At 41.9% G+C, this 23,363-nt stretch overlaps 1 protein-coding gene across 8 annotated transcripts in view; it reads right to left on the bottom strand.

Moving 5' to 3' along the window:
* znf469 (zinc finger protein 469) overlaps positions 1 to 23,363 on the bottom strand; it is a 465,067-nt gene that overhangs the window by 354,660 nt on the left and 87,044 nt on the right. For 6 of the 8 annotated variants that reach the window (XM_073070180.1, XM_073070181.1, XM_073070178.1 and 3 more), the window contains one exon: positions 10,994 to 11,104. The exons of the other annotated variants lie outside the window; for them this stretch is intronic. The gene's annotated coding sequence lies outside the window, so the exon portion shown is untranslated. The remainder of the gene's footprint in view (positions 1 to 10,993; positions 11,105 to 23,363) is intronic. 8 annotated transcript variants of the gene reach the window in all.

Raw genomic sequence — 23,363 nt, 5'->3', positions numbered from 1 at the left:
AATAATGAGTTCAAGGGGTTGAGCACAGTAGCCATGTTTAGCAGGAACCTGTTATAATATTTGACAAATCCTAAAAAGGACCACCTCTGTAACACGTCCTTTGAATTTTCTCAGTACACTTGTGTAATCCTGGTGTGTCAATGGTATAACAACAGTAAGTGATGCCTGGTTTTAAAAATTTGCACTTGTTGCATATGCTCTGAGCCTATAATCTTCTCATTTTTTCAACATTGTCTTGAGATTGTGATGTTCCTTGTCATTCTTACCAGTAACAACATCATCCAGGAAACACCAAGTACCTGGGCAGCCTTGCAGCACCTGGTCCATAACTTTCTGCCAGAGTGCAGGTGCAGATGCTACTCTAAACATTAGCCTATTATAGCAATAAAGCCCTCTGTGCATGCTTATGGTGAGAAAAACTTCGGAGACTTCTTCCATATCCATCTGTAGGTAGGCTTCAGATAAGCCCACTTTGCAGAAGTGCTTCTTTCCAGAAAGGTTTGCAAAGGTATCTTCTATCTAGGGCAGAGAATATTGATCTACTTTCAGTATTGGGCTGATGGTGACATTAAAAATCACCACAGATCCTGATAGAACCATTCTTTTTGGCTACTGAGACCACTGATGTTGCCCATGGATTCCACTCAACCTTGGAAAAAATACCTTCAGCCTCCATGTTATCTAGCCCACTGGTTACTTTATCACAGATGGTATAAAAAAACCAGATGGGCTTTGTAAAACATGGGTGTGGCATTTTCACTTAACATTATTGGACCTTTGATATGTTTGAGTTTTCCAATGCCATACTTGGAAACTGCTCTGGCATTGTCAAGTACTTTCTAAACTTCACTTTCAGTTGACTCTATTGCAGGGGATGTGACATGCAAATGATGGATGGATTTTCAATCAAGTTGCAATTTTCTCACCCAGTCATGACCCCACAAAGCTAGTCCTCCTGCTTTTACCGCATTCAAGCCCAATATGACTTACTGGTTGTTGTATTCACTGTTATGAATGCAATTCCCACAGGAGTTATCTTTTCTCCAGTATAAGCTCTTAGTTGGATATCTGCAGGCTTCAGGTTGGTATCTTTGAAAAGCCGTTTAAACTCATTTTGTGGAAAAACTGAAACAGCCGAGCCAGAATCGAGTTTAATTTTAACTAATTTGTCATTTACTTCATGGCCTAATCAGAAAGGTTGGGTACAGACCAAATTTGAGGCAGTGGGGTCCTGCCCCAGAGCATATTGATACGATTGAATCCGATGCTCAGATGTCAATTTAAACACCAGGCTAAATTGAAAAGGTCAGGGTTTTGGGGCCTGAGACGAGGGACGGGCTGGTTCAGATTGCTGCTCCATGACTCGGCTCTACACTGAACTATGCTGATCTATGGGGCTGTCTTTGAAGACTTCAGTTCAGAATGCAATCTGCTTGTGGTTATTGTTTGCATTACGTGTTTTTATCTCTCTCTGGACACTGGGTGTTTGATGGTCTTTTATTTCTTATGGCCTCTTTTATATTTTAATGGGTACTTTTTTTTAAAAAAAAGGGCATGATGAGTCTTTTCTCTCTTTGCACATTGGGTGTTCCAAGTTTTTTTAAAAATATAGGTTCTTTTGGGTTTCTTTGTTTTGTGGGTGCCTGTAGGTCTCAAGTTTGAATTCTGAATACATACTTTGATAATAAATGTACTTTGAACATTATCACATTTTTAAGCATGCCAATTAGTGCTCTTTTTGAAACTATAATTTGACTTTTTATCTTATTCTTTTCCCTGTGGTCACTTATTTTTATCTGCCCAACATGCTCTTTGTATGTGTCCTGTGCTGTTGTATTTTCTACATGCTCAATTTTATTCCTGACTGCAACTCAATTGTAACTCCGTCTGCCCTTTCCCTTGACACAGTGATTTCAACAACTCTTTTAAATGTAAGTTGAGCTTCAGTTAGGAGCCATTTTTCAATGCTTTCTTGTAAGATTCCACAAACAAAATGATCTGTCAGTGCACCATTAAGCCCATCATTGAACTGACAATGCTCAATCTCTTCAGTTCAGCCACATATGCTGAAATGGACTCCCCTTCCTTTTGATTCCTATGAAACCTTGCAATTAACAACAGTTTTGGTTCTAAGTGAGTCTGCATTACTTCCACAATATCAGCAAAGCTTATTTCAGCTGGTTTGGTTGGAGTAGTTAAATTTCCAAGCATCTCTATGATCTTCCACCTATTACACTCAGCAAAACTGGTACTTGTTTCTCAGTGGCTATTCCATTTGCTTTAAAATACTGCTCAATCCATTCACTATACACCAGCCAGTTATCTTTTGAGGAATCAAACACATCTATCTTTCTGATGTACTAAGTCATTTCTGCATTAAAAAAAAAATTAATTTGACTTTCTCTGTCCCTTCCCAAAGAAGTACATGCTGCACTGTCTTTAACTAGACCGTTTCTCATTGTGCTTTTTAAAAGCTCAAATGTCTCTTCTCACTTCAATAGGCAGGTAGCCATCTTGGAGTTGTTTAAAACTTCCTCATTGCCACTATTATGCTTTGTAACTCCAAAACATAGAACTATTTAAAAGTAAAACAAGGAGCTGGGAGATGCATATCTACTTCATTTTTAGGTTTTAGTGAGAAGTGTGCTTATGATGCAGTAACATAATGACATATACTAATCACATATTTTACATACAACCTGTAATGAATTACATAAATATATGAAATACTTAATCAAAAGTAATTACAATATTACTCAAATATTGTTGAAATATTAAATGCACAGCAGGAAGCAGATGAAAACTCTCAAATTTGGAATCACAATTCAGTATCTGAAATACTCCTCATCAATGGTCACAGATGACATCCCACCTTGATAATCTCTTTGCTTCCATCTCTAGCTCGGTTGTGTAACTTCAAACCATGGAACTGCATTTATCTGGTTCCATTCTTAGTAATCAAATCAAGGGTAAATAATCATCTGCAGCTGTTTATTCTCTCAATAAAAAAATCTTGAATTCTATTTCTCTTCTACACATTACCCCTCTGAAACACATTTCAAAATAAATTCAGCTCCACATAACTGTGGACAACTCTTGGCTCTACCTCAACACTGCACCTAAAAATTCCTTTGCTTTAGTTTAGATCCGCTTGCTTAATTCGGCAGGGTAATGTTATTTCTAAAGCCGCTGCTGGGATTGTGATCTGCAAACACAATCGTTAGGAAATGACTTCGTTGGATTTCAGAGTACAAAAGTGTAATTTCACAGGTTCAGTCTGAACTAATTAATCCTTACAGGATGATATAGATGAACCAATAGTGGGATAAATGAAAGTGGCAGAATTTTGAATAATTACTTTGTAGCTGTCCTCATAGCATAAAATATTAAAAACATCTCATTAATTGTGGGCTATCAGGGAAGAAAGGGAAACTGCAAACTAATAGGGCTTATAGCTAATAGGTTTATTGGACTTAACGGCTTTCAATCTCACTGCAGACAGGGAATGCTTTGGGAAACTTTGGAAGATCTCAGCAAATTACTGGAAAAATCTCAGTAGGTTGGGAAACTACAAATGCAGCATCCCTATTAGAGAAAAGAAAGCAAAGCAGGAAACTAAAGGCCAGTTACCCTCAACTCTGCCACTTGAAAAATGTTTGAATCCATTATGAAGCAAGCAACAGCACTGAGATTGTGAAACAACAAAGCAAAGTTAACATAGTTTCATGAAATAGGCAGCCGTATCCTGGACTTCCTGTCAGATCACTGGCAGGTGGTTAGTGTGGGCTCTCTCACCTCAACCCCTCTGACTCTTAACACAGGAGCCCCTCAGGGCTATGTTCTAAATCCCCCCCCCTTTACTCCCTGTTTATCCATGTCGCCACCCATGGCTTGAATTTGCTATTTAAATTTGTCGACAACACTACATTGATTGGCCTAATCTCAAACAATAACAAGATGGCCTACAGAGAAGAAGTCATCTCTCTGGCACAGCAGTGTCAAGAAAACAACTTCACCCTCAATATCGCAAAAACAAAGGAGCTGATGGTCGATTACAAGAGGAATGGAGACAGGCTAAACCTGTTCGACATCAATGGATCTGAGGTTGAGGGGGTAAACAGCTTCAAGTTCCTTGGCGTTCACATCACCGAGAACCTCACGTGGTCTGTACACACTAGCTGTGTGGTGAAAAAGGCACAACAGAGCCTCTTTCACCTCAGATGGTTGAGGAAGTTTGGTATGGGCCCCCAAATCCTAAGAACTTTCTACAGGGGCACAATTGAGAGCATCCTGACTGGCTGCATCACTGCCTGGTATGGGAACTGTACCTCCCTTAACTGCAGGACTCTGCAGAGAGTGGTGTGGACAGCCCCGCACATCTGTAGATGTGAACTTTCCATGATTCAGGACGTTTACAAAGACAGGTATGTAGAAAGGGCCCAAGGGATCATTGGGGTCTCAAGTCACCCTAAACACAATCTATTCCAGCTGCTACCATCTGGGAAATGGTATCGCAGCATAAAAGCCAGGGCCAACAGGCTCTGAGACAGCTTCTTCCACCAGGCCATCAGATTGATTTACTCACACTGATTTGAGTGTATTTCTGTGTTACATTGGCTGTTCTATTAATTATAAATTATTATAAATTACTATGATTGCACATTGCACATTGCACATTCAGAGGGAGACGTAACATAAAGATTTTTATCCCTTGTGTGAACGATGTAAGAAATAAAGTAAATTCAATTCAATTGAGTTCTTTAAGGTAACGATGAGTGGGGTGGATAAGGGGCAACAGTGCCTACTTGGATTTTCCAAAGACATTTTGATAAGGTGCTATACTAAAGTTAATAAACATAAAAACTTACACCATGATCAAACAACTATCTACTACCACACCCAGACTGCTCCCGCCAAGCTAGTGTTGAATCCAATTTACTACCATTCTGAATGCCAAGCAAATGAACCTTTTAAGACATCCATGTGGGACTTTGTCAAAGGCCTTGCTAAAGTTCAAGTAGACAATGTCTACTCTTCACACTGTTCTGTGAGCTTTTGTTGAACAATGAAACAACATTAGCAATCCTCCAGTCCTTCAGCCCCTCACCAATGGCTAAGAACATTTTAAATATCTCTGCCAGGGCCCCTACAATTTCTGCACTAGCCTCCCACAGGGCCTGAGGGGTCAGCTGGTATATATGCCTATATTTTTATCTACATCCACACACACACTCACAACCTTCAAGTAGATTAATTTTGTCCCTTGCTTTCATCTTGCTCTACATCAGTTGAAGCCTTTGGGATTCCTCGTCTGCCAGAGCAACCTAATGCCTTCTTTCAGCCCTTCTGATTTCCCTCTCACATTACTTATACTCCTCAAGCACCTCATTCGTTCCCCGCAGCCTACAACTGCTGTGCACCTTCTTCTGAACCAGGATTTCAGTGTTGAGGTGAGTGAAGTTATCCACGACGGTTCAGAAGCCTGATCGTTGAAGGCTATGGTTGGGGATATTGATGATAGATGCTGCTTTCTTGTGCCAGCACTCCTTGTAGATATGCTCAATGGTAGGGAGGCCTTTTCCTATGATGGTCTTTTGATGGTCATCCAGTTACCCGCGTCCTGTGCCATAGGTGTAACTACCTCCATGTATCTCCTGTCAATCAATCCCATCTCTCAAAAAGGAGCCGAAGGTCATCCAACTCCAGCTCCCTAATGTAATCTATAAGGATGCACTTCTTGCAGGCATAGTCATCAGGGATATGGGATGTCTTCATGTCTTCCCATATCCCACAAAAGGATCACGCAACCATCCTGACTGTCATTCCCATTGCTCTAACTGTGCAATAAGGAAGAACGGAACTTACCAGAAACTTACCTTATTCTCCACCTCTGCTTGCTGAAGCCTCGAGCCAAAGTCTCAGCTCCTCACTCAAACCCTGTCCCATTCCAAAAACAACCATTTTGCTTTAAACCTAACTTCATTTTACTGGCCTTTGTCAAATGCCTAATAACTGACATGATCCCATGCTCCACAGAACACCAAAATGGGATAAGCATCTTCGCAGAGAGGTTTGACAATGCTTTGGGGCAGAGTTTAAACTATTTTGTCATGGGGATGCAGTGCAAAACAAGTATGTGTACAGATGCAGGCATTACGGGGGAGGGCGAGGATCGGGGGGAATAAGAGGGGACATTGCAACATTGATTAAAGAGACATCACTGAAATAATGAGGAGTGATGCCCCACAGTCTCTTCAAGTTAAGTCAAAAGGATAGAGCTTAGAAGTAGAAAATGGAAAATCACTTTGCTGGAGCTATATCTTAGATTTCCCAACAGGGTACTGAAGACAAAGGAAAAGATATGTATGTAACTTAGAGAAATGTAAGAGCAACAGCTTTGTAGTCGTACATAATTTCTACTTCCTCAACGTTAATTCAGATTGTGAAAGACCAAGACAGGGTGGAATTTTTAAAGTGCATCCAGAAGTGAATTTTGAGCCAGTATGTAGATGACCCTACCCCAGGATGAGCATTACTGATGGCACATTCTTCCTTTGCCATCCTGGGTTTCCTGAACTTGCCTTCTATACATTTCACCTTTTATAGAACACACCAGCCCTAAACTTCCACCATTTCACTTTAAAAGCATCCCACTTGTCGGCTGCAGGTCTGAGAAAGTAATGGAAGTGCATCAGATGACCATTTTGGGTATAGTGACAATAATTCCAAGTTTCAAGGTAGTTATGAAAAGCAAAGGGATGAGCCAAAGTTAAGGCTCTGAATTGGAAGAAGGCTGATTTCAATATCAGGCATCAGGCCCTGAGAGGAAGGAGCAAGAGGCTACTTGTGAGCAAATTTACATCTGACAAGTGGGAGTTTTCTAAAGTGAATGGGCAGAATTCAAGGCCAATGTCAAAGGAAGCACGTGGCATGTATATAATACTGAAAAGTCAAATCCCTTTAAGAAAATCAAGTGTGTGTTTTAGTAGGTAGGGTGAGTCACACTTAGCAATATTATGAGGTCAAAGAAGACTCATGAAATATCAGTGCATGAAGTTCAAAAAGTAAAGTTTTTTTTTAAAAAAGTCACTATCTCTTGCGGAATCCCTAGCAACCTCTCACAGAACCTGAGTTGAGAAACCCTGCTCTAGATCTTGGTCTCATCGCACACAGCCACAGTGTCAGTACTCTCAGAGTACTGAGAAAGTAACTTCAGGAGTGCATCTTTCTTATTTCCCTGTATTATCCTCTGGGAAGCATGGCCCTGAAAGAAGTTAAAATGAAGGATAATGAAAGTGCTACTGTGCCATTAATTAGCCATGTATTGGTTGACCACAAAACAACAGACTGAATGGAATTCCTCGCAATTAATGTATAACTCACAATTGTGAATGAGGAACTCCAATTGCCTTGTTTGAATGCCATACTTGCAATGTCAGCAGGTTCCGTGTGTGTGGTTTCGTATATTTGTCTATCAGATCATCTGGTCAGGAAGTCTTCGGTCCCTGTGTACAGAGTATTAGTGATGAGCAGCAAAGAGTGAGGCGTGGTGTGGATCAGCAGCAGAAGATTAGAAGTCTAACCATTAACTAAGATACCTCTGAGAGCATTGCAGGAATGTTGCATTTAAGATCACATTGAGATGAAAATCCAAATGTGGACTGCTTTGGTGAAGCACATGATGCAAGGACATTGTAAAACCTATGATCCCTTGGTGTACAAAGTCTTCAATGATGAGTCCAATAAACCAGCCTGGTCCCTTCTGAAGTTCTGACACCCATGGTTCATTTCTAGCAACAGTGTTAGATTCAAACAAAAATCCTTTAGAAATGTCTTTTCAGTTGACAAAGTTGCTTGATGTTACAAGATGTACTCAGTATCAAGTGTTGAAAATTAGCAGAGTAAGAAGTCAGTCTGTGGAGTGGTGGAGCAGTCTAGCAGCAAATGGATTACGAGAGACCTTTTAAATAGCAGAATTAAGGGAAGAAATACTTGGAGATTGTATTTCAACATTTACAATTTTGGAAGCTATCAACACTATCAATAAATACAAACTGCCTTACTAGGGACTAAAAATAAATAAACTGTATCTTTCTGATAGCCAAGAAATTGAGTGAAAGCACATTCTGAGAAAATACTCACACACAAAAAAAATTGGAACATTATTTTCATATGTCCATAAATGTGTATTGTTAACAGCCACAAATATTTTCTTTGTCACAAATGACATATTACAGCACCATCCAAGAGCATACATATTAACATTAAAATTTGCTGTGTTTGTCATCCAAGCTGTTCTTGCTGAACTATTGATTTGCCTTTTCAGTCAGTGAAAAATGACATCACACTCACACAGCAAATCAATTAATTTCTTCAATACTTCTTAAATACCAGTATTCTTACATAAAGCAAACTAGAAACTGACCTTTAACAACAGCTTATTTATAATCTGCTGACAAAATTATACACAGCAACAAGTATACAAAAATTTTGTCACCAATCTAATTAGTGCCACCTTACATTCTTACTGAAATATTGTGACATTAGTTCTGATCATTCTAAGTAAATGTATTCTTGACATTGTGCCACTGTCCTGCTTGATTTGTATCTGAGATTAAGTAAATTCATCATACTTGCATAAAATCAAAATTCACTAACTCTGTGTGTATACGTGATATGGTCACAAAACTTAAAATGGTCTCTCCACATAAAACAATTGAATTTTGCCTAAGAATGTAACACTTGGAACACACACTGGATCTAGGGTGTAATAAAAAAAGCTTTGGAAAGTTCATTGCTCAAAATAAAATATCACATGGTTTCTGAAAAGCCAGCAGACAAATTAAAAAAATAAAACACGTAGTGGGAAAGTACTCTCTCTTCATTAGATTTGTAGAAAACAAACCAGATTCAATCAATCTGAACAGATTATGCACAGATGTGGATTACACTGAATGATAGATAATTGCTGCCAGTACATACTTCTTCACAAAACATACTTCAACAATTCCTGTCACCACATTAAATAAAAGATGTGATTGGACAAATCTGATTGGGCATGCCAAAGAGATTCACAGAGGTGTTGCCAGGACTAGAAAATTGTAACCCTGAGGAAAGATTGGATAAACTCAAGTTACTTAACTTGAAACAAAAGGAAGTCAACAAGAGAATTAATTGGCCTATTAAAAACCTAAGAGGACTGATTTATAATGAATGGGAAGGACATAAATATAGCTATTTGGTAGGAGGATAGAAGGAAACATTTTCACTTAGGAGGTAGTAGAGGTCTGGAATTCAGACATGGAAGTTTAAATAAAAACAAAGCAGTGAAAAGACTCCAAGTTAGGCATCATCGGTGCCACAAGAAACAGAGTTAATATTTGAGGTCATCAAAGCCTTCATCAGAACTGGCAAAGTGAGAGGTAAAAAAAATACTACATGATAAAGAGAGTGGGGGAGGAATAGACAAAAGGGAATATTCTTGATAGGATAGAGCCTGGGTTGTACCATTGACTACAATGTTAATTATCTATCAATTTAATAGATTAATGAGATTAGTTAGAATAGAAGAAAAACAAAAGGGCTTACTTTTAAACTTTTAAATGCAAGTTACAGTTGTTGCTGAAACAAAAAAATTATTTTCAGGAAACTCATTTTTTACGTTTATAGGAGAACTGGCTGATAATGTTGCACGATTATTCATCTGTTATACTTTCACATGTCACAGGCACTTTCGAATCCACAGAACATTTTTCCAGCATTCTCCTCTGGGTTTCAGAAACAGCTTTATTTTCTCCTTTCAAATGACCTCATTAATCAATTAACCAGGTGACTCCATGAATATTGTACTCACCTGTGTAGCCCACCTTTATCCAGAGATATTTTCTTTGTCTTATCCATTCCTCCATATATACCTTTTTTCCTCATTCTTATGAAAGATCTTCAACTTGAAATGTTAACTCCATTGTCTTTCCACAGTTTGTACCTGTCTCTCCAAGTATTCCCAGTATTTTCTGTTTTCATTCATGGATGTGTGGCAGAGGCAGAGAACTACATTACACTTCAGCAGTACAGGCCCACCCCAGTTCAGCAGCACCTGACTCATGGACACCCTGTGTAAATGTATCAGTTCCCATAAATATTATTAACTTCAAACAAGAATGAATCGAGAAAAAAAACTTGTTTATATGTAAACTTCCTGCAATAATCAAACACCACCACTATCTCTTAAGAACACAGACCATCAGTTTTATCACAGGAGTCAGTTTGGAGAGTTGCACTGAAAATTCACAAAGGCTTGGATTGATACTTGTGCAAAGATATTCCACTAACCAACGTAACCGCCACCAATACTTCAAGTCTATTGACGCTAGACATTAAGAATACGGCGTCCTGATTCTATTTCTGCAGGAGGGAAGTAAGAATACACACATAATGTTGGAGGAACGCTTCATGGATGCTACCTAGCCTGTTGAGTTCCTCCAGATTTTTGTGTGTGTTGCTTTGGATTTCCAGCATCTGTAGATTTTCTTGTGTTTAAGATCAAGCAGCATTCGTAGAGGGAAATGGAATATTGGTATTTCTGGTTGAGAAACCTCAACTGGACTGAAAGAAGAAAGGAACGATGGGGGAAGGTAGATGTAGTTGGGGAAGTTCAAGGCAAAGAATTAATGGCTTTGTAATGAAAATCTGCAAATCGAACACTGGTAAGTCAAAAAAGTACTGTACATTCCTATGGACTCTTCATTTTTATAGCTTTCAAACTGTAATGAGGAGTCTGCTAGATCAGTTGGTTGAGGGGTCTTGTATTCATTGTCAACAAGACTAAAGAACTTGGACTTCAGGAAAGGGAAATTAGGAGAACACACACCAGTTCTCACTGAGGGCACAACAGTGAAAAGGATGAAGTGCTCAGATGTCAAAATCTCAAGAGGATCTGTACTAGACCCAACACATCAGTACATTCACAAAGAAGGCATGCCAACAGCCCTACCTTGTTAGGTGTTTGAGGTGTTACTCTTGCAGATTTCTACAGATGTGTGATGGAGAGCGTTCTCTCTGGTTGCATCACCACTTGGTATGGAGGCACCAAAATGCACAGGATCTAGTCAGAAACAGGTTACTTTATCATTGACATATACAGGTGGCCCCCGTTTATCGAACGTTCGCTTTACGACAGCTTGCTGTTACGAAAGACCTACATTAGCTCCTGTTTTCACTAACCAAAGAGAATTTTCGCTTTTATGAAAATAAGACACCCACTTTATATGTATGTTTACCCCGAGAAAGACTACAATGACTGTGAAGCCTTGTGCAGGCAGTTGTGTACATTTGCGTGTACGTGTGTATGTGTATACGTGCATAGACGTGTACGTGCCAATTTTTTTTTTCCAAATCCATTTTGGCTCGCTGTCTTCCTGATTTTGATAAGTGAAACTACACCATACATACAATATTTCTACTTTGTATAGGCTGTGTATTTATCATTCCTGCTTTTACTATATGTTAGTGTTATTTGGTTTGATTTACTAGATTATTTTTTGGGTCTGGGAACGCTCAAAATTTTTTTCCCATATAAATTAATGGTAATTGCTTCTTCGCTTTACAACATTTCGGCTTACAAACGGTTTCACAGGAATGCTCTACCTTCGAATGGCGGGGGGAACCTGTATCATGAAATTTGTTGTTTTGTGGCAGAAGTACAGTGTAATACATACAAAAATTATTTAATTAGAATAATATATAAAAAAGTGAAAAAGAGAGCAAAATAGTGGGGTAGTGTTCATGGATTCATGGACCATTCAGAAGTCTGATTGTTGAGGGGAAGGACCTATTCCTAAAATGTAAACTGTGTGCCTTCAGGCTCCTGTACGTCCTCCCTGATGTAGTCATGAGAAGAGCATGCGCTGGATGTTGAGGGTCCTTAATGATGGATGCCACCTTCTTGAGGCATTGCTGTTTTGAAGATGTCCTTGATGGTGGGGAGGCTACTGCCCACGATGGATCTGGCTGAGTCAACAACCATCTGCAGCTTTTTCCAATTCTGTGCATTGGCGCCTCCACAGCAGTCGGAATGCTCTCCATGGTTCATCTGTAGAAACTTGCTAGTGTCTTTGGTAACATAGCAAATCTCCTTCTTTGTAACAGCATCAATATGTGGGGTCAGGATAGATCTTCAGAGATTTTGACACTCAAGAACTTGAAGCTGTTTACTCTTTCCACTGCTGCCCCTCAATGAAGACTAGCATGCGTTCCCCTGACTTCCCCTTCCTGAAGTCTGCAATCAATTCCTTCGTCTTATTGTCGATGAGCACAAGGTTGCTGCTGTGCCATCACTCAACCTGCTGATCTCCTGTATGCCTCCTCATCACCATCTGAGATTCTGCCAACAATAGATGTGTCATCAGCAAATTTATAGATGGCAGGAGAATATACAGATCATAAGAGGATGCAGTGGTCCATGAACTCAGCCAGCTCCACCACAGTCACAAACTTTCACTATCAAGGACACCTTCAAGAAATGGTGCCTCAAACAGGCGACATTCTATCAAGAACATACCCTCTTCTCATTACTACCATTGTGGAGGTGGTACAGGAGCATGAGAGCCCATACTTAACAACTTAGGAACAACGTCATTCTCTCAGTCATCAGATTTTTGAATGGTTCCTGAACAATGAACACTACATTGTTATTCCATTTCTTTGTGCTACTATGTCCTTGCACTGTACTGCTGTCACAAAACAACAAACTTCATATCCCATGTCAGTGATGATAAATCTACTTCTGATTCTAACAATGCGACCAAACCAACAACTACAGTCAATGTATGCAACTAAAGGACTGCAACATACACACATGTAAACTTTGCTGTGCCAGCATTAACCGATGATGTGAATAAAGATCCAAATGCAAATGTGATACTTTTGTGGATAAATCCTGACTGTAAACCCCACATGGCCAAGGGTTTATAGCAGAATGTATGTATGTTTTGTGCTCTCATTAGGCCAAGAGAATTTTAAAGAATCCAATATACTTCATTGGAAACGAGATATCCATCCTTCATAAAACAATAACCAGGGGAAACCTCTATTTAATTGTATTAAATTAATTGCTTGGCTGAAGTCAAACAATAAGATCACTGAAAAGCTCTCTTCTTTATTAAGACAGCAGAGTCAGAGAGTCAGTGTGATTCAGATCAGAAACAGGCCCTTCCGTTCAACTTGCCTATGCCCACCAAGATAGCCATCTAAGCTAAAGCTATTTTGCCTCTAAAACCTTTCCTATACATACATCTTCCAATTAGCATTTAAATGCGGAAATTGCACGTGCCTCAACTGCTTTCTCCGCTCATTCCATATACTCACCAACCCACAAGTGAGGATGCTTCCTGTCAGGTCCCTCTCACCTTAAACCTAGATTTTCATTCACTGGGAGAAAGACTGTGCATTCATGCTCTCTATGCCCCTTATGATTTTATACACCTCCAAGATCACCCTTGGTCTCCTACATTCCACGGAATTAAGTCCAAGTTTGTTCAACCTCTCCCGGTAATCCTGGCCTTTGAGTCCTGGCAACATTCTTACAAATCAGCATTGCACTCTTTCCAGTTTGATTCCCTCTTGCCTACAATAGTCAAAAGTTGTACAAAAATACTCCGGGTGTGCTCTGAACAACAGTTTCTACAACTCACATAATGTCCCAACTCCTATGCTCAGTGTCCTGACCTAAGAACAGCGTACCAAGTGCCTTCTTCACCACCTTGCCTGGGATAATATTTTCACGGGACTATATATTTGTATTCCTTGGTCTCTCTGTTCTGCAGTACTCTTCCGTTCACTGTGAAAGCCCTACTCTAATTTGACCTGAATATTCACACTATCTCAGGAACCAGTAATGCCTGCTCATTCTTGAATTCCTCAAGTTTATTCGCGTAAATGTCAGAATTTCACATTTGTCAGCAGTGCTCCAATGGCTTGCCAACGGATCCAAGAGAAAGGCCAGATGGATATACTCTGCATATTATCACATTCCAGTATTCTGCAATTTAATGATGTGCTGAACTGAAGAGCTGACGTTCATTTCAATGGGACTTTTAATCTTTACTAAAAGTGAGGCTAAGTGCCATACTTTAATAAACATAGTATTCTTAACTTATCTCTACTGAATGTTATTTTAATCAATTGACCACCGAAGCTAGAGTGGGAATAGCTTTTCAATGATAGGCTTTTGAAGAATTTTTAAAAAGATATTTTAAAGCCCAAAGCAGCTCAAATGTTCAAATACATATTATCCCTATTACATGCTCTTTAAAGAAAATGATGACATTTATAGATAAACAAGTTGGAGACAGAGATGGGCACAAAAATAACGTGAATTAAAGCTACATTTGGAGGGAAAAGTGACAGAATAAGGCTAAAAAGAAAACTATTGTGAGGCATGCTCTTAGTCTTAGAGAGTCACATATCAGAACCTCAGCTGAAGTGAAAAATATTGTACAGGCATGCTCTTAGTCTTGGAGAGACACACATCAGGACCTCAGCTGCAGCCCCTTTACTTATTAAAATTTAAATCTTATTTCAAAGTTTAAACAGAACCTTAATAATTTTCACTTGTTAACAGGTAATCATATGTGATCCAAATACTTTTGGAAGGAATTCTCATAGTAACGATGAACCAGTTGGTGAAAGAGAGTTGATAAGCAATCTGCTTTGTACAGGATGATAGATAGTGTGCACGTTGGAAGTTGCATTCATGAAGACAAATATGGAGTTTTCTACCTTGTAGTTGAGGAAAAGTGCTAGATGACTGAACATGGTAAAGCAGTGGATATTGTCTATATGGACTTCAGTAAGGCCTTTGACAAGGTTCCGCATGGAAGGTTAGTTAGGAAGGTTCAATCGTTAGGTATTAGTATTGAAGTAGTAAAATGGATTCAACAGTGGCTGGATGGGAGATGCCATAGAGTAGTGGTGGATAACTGTTTGTCAGGTTGGGGGCCAGTGATTAGTGGTGTGCCTCAGGGATCTGTACTGGGTCCAATGTTGTTTGTCATATACATTAATGATCTGGATGATGGGGTGGTAAATTGGATTAGTAAGTATGCAGATGATACTAAGGTAGGTGGCATTGTGGATAATGAAGTAGGTTTTCAAAGCTTGCAGAGAGATTTAGGCCAGTTAGAAGAGTGGGCTGAAAGATGGCAGATGGAGTTTAATGCTGATAAGTGTGAGGTGCTACATTTTGGTAGGACTAATCAAGATAGGACTTACATGGTAAATGGTAGGGCATTGAGGAATGCAGTAGAACAGAGTGATCTAGGAATAATGGTGCACAGTTCCCTGAAGGTGGAATCTCATGTGGATAGGGTGGCGAAGAAAGCTTTTGGTATGCTGGCCTTTATAAATCAGAGCATTGAGTATAGGAGTTGGGATGTAATGTTCAAATTGTACAAAGCATTGGTGAGGCCAAATTTGGAGTATTGTGTACAGTTCTGGTCACCGAATTATAGGAAAGATGTCAACAAAATAGAGAGAGTACAGAGAAGATTTACTGGAATGCTACCTGGGTTTCAGCAGCTAAGTTACAGAGAAAGGTTGAACAAGTTAGGTCTTTATTCTTTGGAGCGTAGAAGGTTGAGGTGGGACTTGATAGAGGTATTTAAAATTATGAGGGGATAAATAAGAGTTGACGTGGATAGGCTTTTTCCATTGAGAGTAGGGGAGATTCAAACAAGAGGACATGAGTTGAGAGTTAAGGAGCAAAAGTTTAGGGGTAACACGAGGGGGAACTTCTTTACTCAGAGAGTGGTAGCTGTGTGGAACGAGCTTCCGGTAGAAGTGATAGAGGCAGGTTTGATTTTGTCATTTAAAGTAAAATTGGATAGGTATATGGACAGGAAAGGAATGGAGGGTTATGGGCTGAGTGCAGGTCGGTGGGATTAGGTGAGAGTAAGCGTTCAGCACGGACTAGAAGGGCCGAGATGGCCTGTTTCCATGCTGTAATTGTTATATGGTTATATGGTGTAATATCAGCAAACATTCCAATATCTGATCTCATGATGGTTTCCTCAGCATAGTTTCCTCAAGGAAAAATCTTGCCTGACAGATCTGTTGGAATTATTTGAAGAAATAACACGCAGGATAGACAAAGGAGAATCCACTGATGTTGTACACTTGGATTTTCAGAAGGCCTTTGACAAGGTACCACAGATGAGGTTGCTTAACAAGCTGCAAGCCCATTGTATTACAGGAAAGATTCTAGCATGGATAAAGCAGTGGCTGACTGGAAGGAGGCAAAGAGTGGGAATAAAGGGAGCAGGTGACTAATGGTGTTCCACAGGGGTGTGTGTTGGGACCAATTCTTTTTACACTATATGTCAATGATTTGGGTCATCTAATTGATGGCATTGTTGCAAAGTTTGGAGGTGATATGACGATAGCTGGAGGGGCAGATAGTTTTTAAGAAGTAGAGAGACTACAGAAGGACTTAGATTAGGAGAATGGGCAAAGAAATAGCAGATTGAATAGTGTCGAGAAGTCATGCACTTAGGTAGAAGAAATGAAAGGGTTGACTATTTTCTAAATAGAAATAAAATCAAAAAATCTGAGCGCAAAGCAGCCTGGGAGTCCTTGTGCAGGATTTCCTAAAGGATTACTTGCAGGTTGAGACTGTGGTGAGGAATGCAAATGCGATGTTACCATTCACCTCAAAAGTACCAGAATATAAAAGTAAAGATGTAACGTTGAGATGTTACAAAGCACTAGTGAGGCCTCACTTGGGAGTATTGTGAGCTGTTTTGGGCCCCTTATCTTAGAAAGATTGTGCTGAAACTGTTGAGGGTTCTAAGGAGGTTTACAAAAATGATTCCAGGATTAAATGGCTTGTCTATAAAGAGCATTTTGATGGCTCTGGGCATGTATCCACTGGAACTCAGAAGAATGAGGGGTGACCTAATTGAAACCTGTGACATAGTGAAAGGCATTGATAGAATGGAGAGGATACTTCTTATGGTGTGAGAGTTTAAGACCAGAGGACAGCCTCAGAATAGAGGGGCATCCTTTTAAAACAGAGATGAGAAGGAATTTCTTTAGCCAGAGAGTGGTGGATCTGTGGAACTCGTTGCCACAAGTAATTGTGGAGGCCAAGTCTTTACGTATATTTAAGGCAGAGTTTGATAGGTCCTTGACTGGTTAGAGCACAAAGGGATACGGGGGGGGGGGGGGGGGGGAGATCTCTGCCCTCAACAACCTTCTGCATATTAAAAACCATCAAACCACAAACCAACCCAATTAAACATTGTTGCACTCCCTTTATGGCGTGTATAGGCTTCCTTTGGTAGAGTAACCAGATCTATACACGATATTCCAGGAATAGTTCAAAAGCTCCATATAATTTCAGTAATGTATCCTTATTCTAGTACTCAAATGCATTTGTTATTAGATTTCCTAATTACTTGCTGTAGCTGCACACCAATTTTCAGCAATCTATGCACAAGAACATCTGATCCTCTGAATACTTTCAATCACTGTAATAATTCCCTCTAACAAACTGGATGACCTCACATTCAGCTGCTTTATATTCCATGTGCAACATCCCAACACAATGACTCCTCCAAATGATTCTTTTCTACAGATAGTGAACAGCTGAGACATCGGCTCCAATCCCTTTGGCACTGTTCTGGTCACACCCTCCAAATCAAAAATGGCCCATTTCTCTCTGCTCTCCGCTTTCCTTAATCAATGGCAGTAAAACTCCAATTCCTTGAATTCTATTTTGCTTTTCAAAAATAACTCTTGTATATCACCTTCCTGAGGCTCTTCTTAATATGCCTTGATCATTTCCCGATAACACATTCCAATGCTTTCCTGTTATTTAGGTCAGGCTGACTGGCGTATTGCTCCTCATTTCTTTCCCCTCCCTTCCTCCTGTGGGGGTTGTATTGTTATAAGCTGTCATTATTTCTGGAATGTTTTCTGTGTCTTCTTCCATGAAGACAGATGCAAAATATTTGTTCAATTTTTTTGCCATTTTCTTATTCCCAAGTATGATTTATTTTACCTCAGCATATAGGGGACTCAGATCAACTTTTGCTAATCTTTCTCTTCTTAATCCTCTTCTAAATCTTCCATGTACAAAGAAAATAAATCAGGTTGTTCATGTACCTGTAACGTTGTTCAACGGTCTCTGCACACCATGCTAAAAGATCCATGTGCACTTCTTAAAAATGGAAATCCTCAACAAGTTCAATTCTACGATTTTCTTAGTATTTTCAGTTCAAGTAGCTGATAGTCACATAAGATACGATAAACTAACCCTTCTGAACATCGGAAAGATGGCATTTACCCACTACGTGATGCCTTTCCTTCACTGGGATCCCCTGCTTGCACGATCCATGGGGGACTCATCTTTTACACCGCCACTACCTTGGAAGAAGCACCGGAGGAGAGGGAGAAGGGCCTGGTGAGGCTGAGATGGTGTGCAAATCGGCCACCACTCCCTAGCATACTCCTGGCTAATGTTCAGTCCCTGGACAACAAACTGTGCGAACTGAGAACCAGAATCTCCAACCAGCGGGAAATAAAAGAATGTTTTGTGCTTTGTGGAGACCTGGCTGACGGATGAGACACCAGATCATGCCATCGAGCCCTCTGGGTTCTCCCTGTTCTGGGCAGACAAGTCGAGAAACCTCACTATGAAGAGTAAAGGAGGAGGGGTATGCTTCATGGTCAATAATGCTTGGTGTGACTCCCAGAATGTGCATGCACTCAAATCCTTTTGTTCTCCAGACCTGGAATACCTGGTGCTGCTGTGCAGACCCTACTGGCTGCCAAGGGAGTTCACGGCTGTTTACTTTCTCTTTTTAAATCTTTTAATTTTCAAACATAGGCATAACAATAGTAATACAGAGAGATTGGGAATACATAGTTAATAAACAGTATATACATGTATAAGCTATAGATAACACACATGCACCATGCCTCCCAAACTCATGATGTATTTAACAAAAATAGAAAAAAACATACCAAAACAAACACCAAATTAAAGGTAAAAAAAAACTAAACTAAACAAAGCTGGGCTATTATATTACAACGGATATAATCAATAATGTGGATAACTCTGCTCCTCTATCCAGATATTTAAGGACAATAAAAAGGATTCAGAAAAGGTGAAGTTACCTCATATGAAAGTGTTGAATAAATGGTCTCCAAGTTTCTTCGAATTTAACCAAAGGGTCAAAAATGACACTTCTGATTTTTCTACATTTAAACAAGTTATAGTTTGAGAAAACCATTGGAATGTAGTTGGAGGATTAGTCTCTTTCCAATTCGATAAAGTGGATCTTCTGGCCATTAATGTAACAAATGCAATCATCCGACGAGCTGAAGAGGATAAATAACTGTGTTCCACCATTGGTAAGCCAAAAATTGCAGTAATAGGATGAGGATGTAAATCAGTACTCAAAACTGTAGAAATAGTATCAAAAATATCTTTCCTATATTTCTCCAAAAAGGGGCAAAACCAGAACATATGAGTCAAAGAGGCTACTTCTGAATGTTCACGGCTGTTATCATCACAGTGGTGTACATTCCACTGCAGGCTGATATTGAACTGGCTCACAAACTGTACGAGACCATCAAAATGCTGGAGACTGCACACCCAGAGGATCCCTTCATCATCGCCAATGACTTTAATCGAGCATCGCTGATGAAAGTCTCTCCAAAGTTTTGTCAGCACATCCAGGTGAGCACTCGCGGAGATAAGACACTTGACCATTGCTACACTCCCTTCTTCAGTGCTTACAAAGCTCTGCTTTGCCCAGCTTTTGGAAAATCAGATCACTCTTCGACCCTGTTTTTGCCAACGTACAGGCAGAAGCTGAAACAAAAGGCGGCCATGGTTAAAACCATCCACTGTTCGTCCGACCAATCGGCCTCCGAGCTGCAGAACTGCTTCGATGACGTTGACTGGAATGTCTTCCATGATGTGGATATCTCAGAGTTCACTGATGGAGTCACATGCCTCATCCGGAAGTGCATTGACAATGTTGTCCCCCAGGAGTCAGTCAAGGTCTTCCCAAACCAGAAACCCTGGATCAATAGTTCTGTGCGAGCAGCACTTACAACGCAACATCGAGCTTACATCACTGGAGATCAGAAAAGCAGCTAAGATCTGCGCAAAGCTATCAAGGCTGCAAAATAACAATATAGGGAGAAGAGTGAGTCAAGATTCACAATGAATAGCTGACGCACCATCAATAACTCTCTCTGAGACGTGAAGGCGAGATATCGGCTTTTATTGACTGGAAGAAAGAACAAGCAGTAGTTGACCACCATACTACATCCTGGAGAATGAGGGCCGGGCTCAGGCCTCAATCGCCTTTATACCGGGGTCTGTGGGAGGAGCCACAGGAGCAGTCAGCAGGGGGCATGTCCAGACAGATATATGTAGTTCACCACATTCACCCCCCCCCCTTTGTTTTAAAAGAGGGTCCCCATGGGGCGAAGTTTCTTACAAGTATATTTACAGGTTAAGTCTATCAGGTGGTCGAATCTGTCGCTGCGATCTACGTAGCACCGGCTGTGATTGCACAGGTGCTGGTGGTGCTTGCACCAGAGACAGTGGTTGTGCTGGTCCCGGCCTAACTGGAGGTGTCAGCCCACTAGGCGTCAGTGATCCCTCATGCCTGGTATATGTGCGTGCGAGACGCCCGGTATAGGAGTGTCGTGAGGAGTCTGTGTAGGGCTCGGTGTGCGCGGTGTCACCTCGGGTACAGGGTTCATAGTTACCGTGGAGTGTTCGGGGTAGTGGTCTGCTGCTCCTGCGGGCGCCAGGTCGCGGACGGAGACCGTGTCCTCCCGCCCATCAGGTAAGACCACGTAAGCATACTGGGGGTTCGCATGTAGAAGGTGAACCCTCTCGACCAGCAGGGAGTATTTATTGCTCCTCACATGTTTCCGGAGCAGCACTGGCCCTGGGGATGTCAGCCAAGCCGGTAGGGTGGTCCCAGTGGCAGACTTCCTGGGAAAAGAGAATAGGCGCTCGTGAGGGGTGGCATTGGTGGACGTACATAACAGGGAGCGGATAGAGTGGAGTGCCTCGGGGAGGACCTCCTGCCATCGAGAGACCAATGACCCCATTCTCCATGACATACCCAAGGATAGCGAGTCGGGTGGTTCCGAACACACACTTGTCCCTGTTATAAGTAAGGTTCAGGGCTTTGGCCACTTGAAAAAATCATTGGAGGTTGGCGTCGTGATCCGGCCAGTCGCGACCACAGATGGTAATGTTATCCAGACGGGGATGTGTGGGTCCGATTTCGCGCTTGCTGCTACCCTCAATCAGGCAGGCAGGCCAGTAGCATTCTTCTCTCGTACCCTTCAAGGCCCTGAAATTTGGCACTCCGCGGTGGAGAAAGAATAGGCCATAGTGGAAGCTATTAGGCACTGGAGGCACTATCTCGCCGGCAAAAGGGTCATTGTGAATCTTGACTATCTTCTCCCTATATTGCTATTTTGCAGCCTTGATAGCTTTGCGCAGATCTTAGCTGCTTTTCTGATCTCCAGCGATGTAAGCTCGATATTCTGTGCCCTGCACCACCAATGTCGCTACACAACCCACCCGGATGTCTGTGGAATACGACCCAGAAGCCAAGGTGACCCTCTGGCTTACCGGCCGTGTCACAAGTCCGCAGCGTTGCACTGTGTCCGGGTCAATAAAACTCTCAGTGCTGCCCGTGTCAAACAGGCAGCTAGTCCTGTGCCCTTCCACCAGGATGTCCATCATTGACCTTGCAAGCTGGTGTGGGGCGCTTTGGTCGAGGGTTACGGTGGCCAGAGTTGAACTGCTGTCTTGGTGCCTGGTAAGCACCCGTGGGTAGGGGGCGGGGCATGTTGGCGCCGACAAAGATGGCCGCCCCCATCCGGGCATCCAAGATGGCGGCCCCCATGCCTCACACGCAGCGCTGCTCGACCCCGCTCGTGGTTTAGATTTACAGACCTTGGCGAAATGGCCCTTCTTCCCGCAGCTGGAGCAGGTCGCTTCTCGGGCCGGGCAGCGTTTTCGGGGGTGCTTTTCGAGTCCGCAGAAGTAACATTGTGCGGGCTTGCGACTGGCAGCAGCTGAGGTCGGGTTCGGGGAGTTCGTGGAATCGTGACTGGCAGCGTCGTTGGCGAATTCGCTCGCGGGAACCGGCGACAGCGGGGTCTGAGGTGTCCACAGAATCAGCGGGGGATCGCGTGGCTGGACAGCGTCAGCGTTGTGCAGAGCAGCCTCCAGCGTGTCGGCCGTCTCGATCGCCGACCGTAAGGTAAGATCGGCATTTTCCAGCAGCCATTGGCGTACGTACACTGACCTGATTCCTGTAACAAAGGCGTCTCGTACTAGCAGCTCCGCATTCTGTTCCGCCGTGAGAGTTTTGCAGTCGCAAGTTCGCACAAGTGTCTGTAGGGCTTGGAGAAACTCGGCGCTCGACTCTGCAGGCCACTGTTGTCGCGTAGCTAAGCGATGTCTTGCGTAGACGGTGTTCACCGGCTGCAGGTACTGTCTTTTGAGGGCGTCCAGTGCCCCTTCGTAGGTCGGCAGGCCTCTGATAAGTGAGTAAACTTTCGGGGTGACCCTCGAGAGGAGAATTCGGTGCATAACAGCGGGTTCAGTTGCACTAACCTCCTCCAAGTATGATTGGAAGCATGCAAGCCAGAGTTCAAAGGCAAGAGCTGCTTCAGGGGCTTGGGGGTCCAAATCCAATCTTTCCGAACATAAAACGCTTTCCATGTTTTAAAACTTCCAGTCAATAAAATTGATGCGCCATCAATAACTCTCTCCGAGACGTGAAGGCGAGATATCGGCTCTTATTGACTGGAAGAAAGAACAAGCAGTAGTTGACCACATTACTACATCCTCGAGACTGAGGGCCGGTCTCAGGCCTTAATCGCCTTTATACCAGGGTCTGTGGGTGGAGCCACAGGAGCAGTCAGCAGGGGGTGTGTCCAGACAGGTATATGTAGTTCACCACAATAGCACATATGATTTGTGGCAAAGGGTGCATACCGTTGCAGACTTCAAAGCAAAACATAGTGGTGCTGCCAACATCGCGGCCTCTCTCCCAGATGAGCTCAATCACTTTTACGCTCAGTTCGATGTTGCTAACTCTGAGCCTCCAAGGAAAGCCACCACTACAACCTGTAACCTGGTCATCTCTGAGGCTGAGGTACGCAGACATTTCCAACGAGTGGACAGTCGCAAGGTTGCAGGACCGGACGGCATCCCGGGGCAAGTACTCAGGATGTGTGTAGCACTACTGGCAGGTGTGTTTACAGACATTTTTAATCTCTCCCTCTCCCAGTGTAGAGTGCCCTCCTGCTTC

The sequence above is a fragment of the Hemitrygon akajei genome, chromosome 17 (assembly GCF_048418815.1).
Source record: "Hemitrygon akajei chromosome 17, sHemAka1.3, whole genome shotgun sequence".
NCBI classification, from domain to species: Eukaryota; Metazoa; Chordata; class Chondrichthyes; order Myliobatiformes; family Dasyatidae; genus Hemitrygon; species Hemitrygon akajei.
This window is presented reverse-complemented; position numbering and strand designations above follow the sequence as displayed.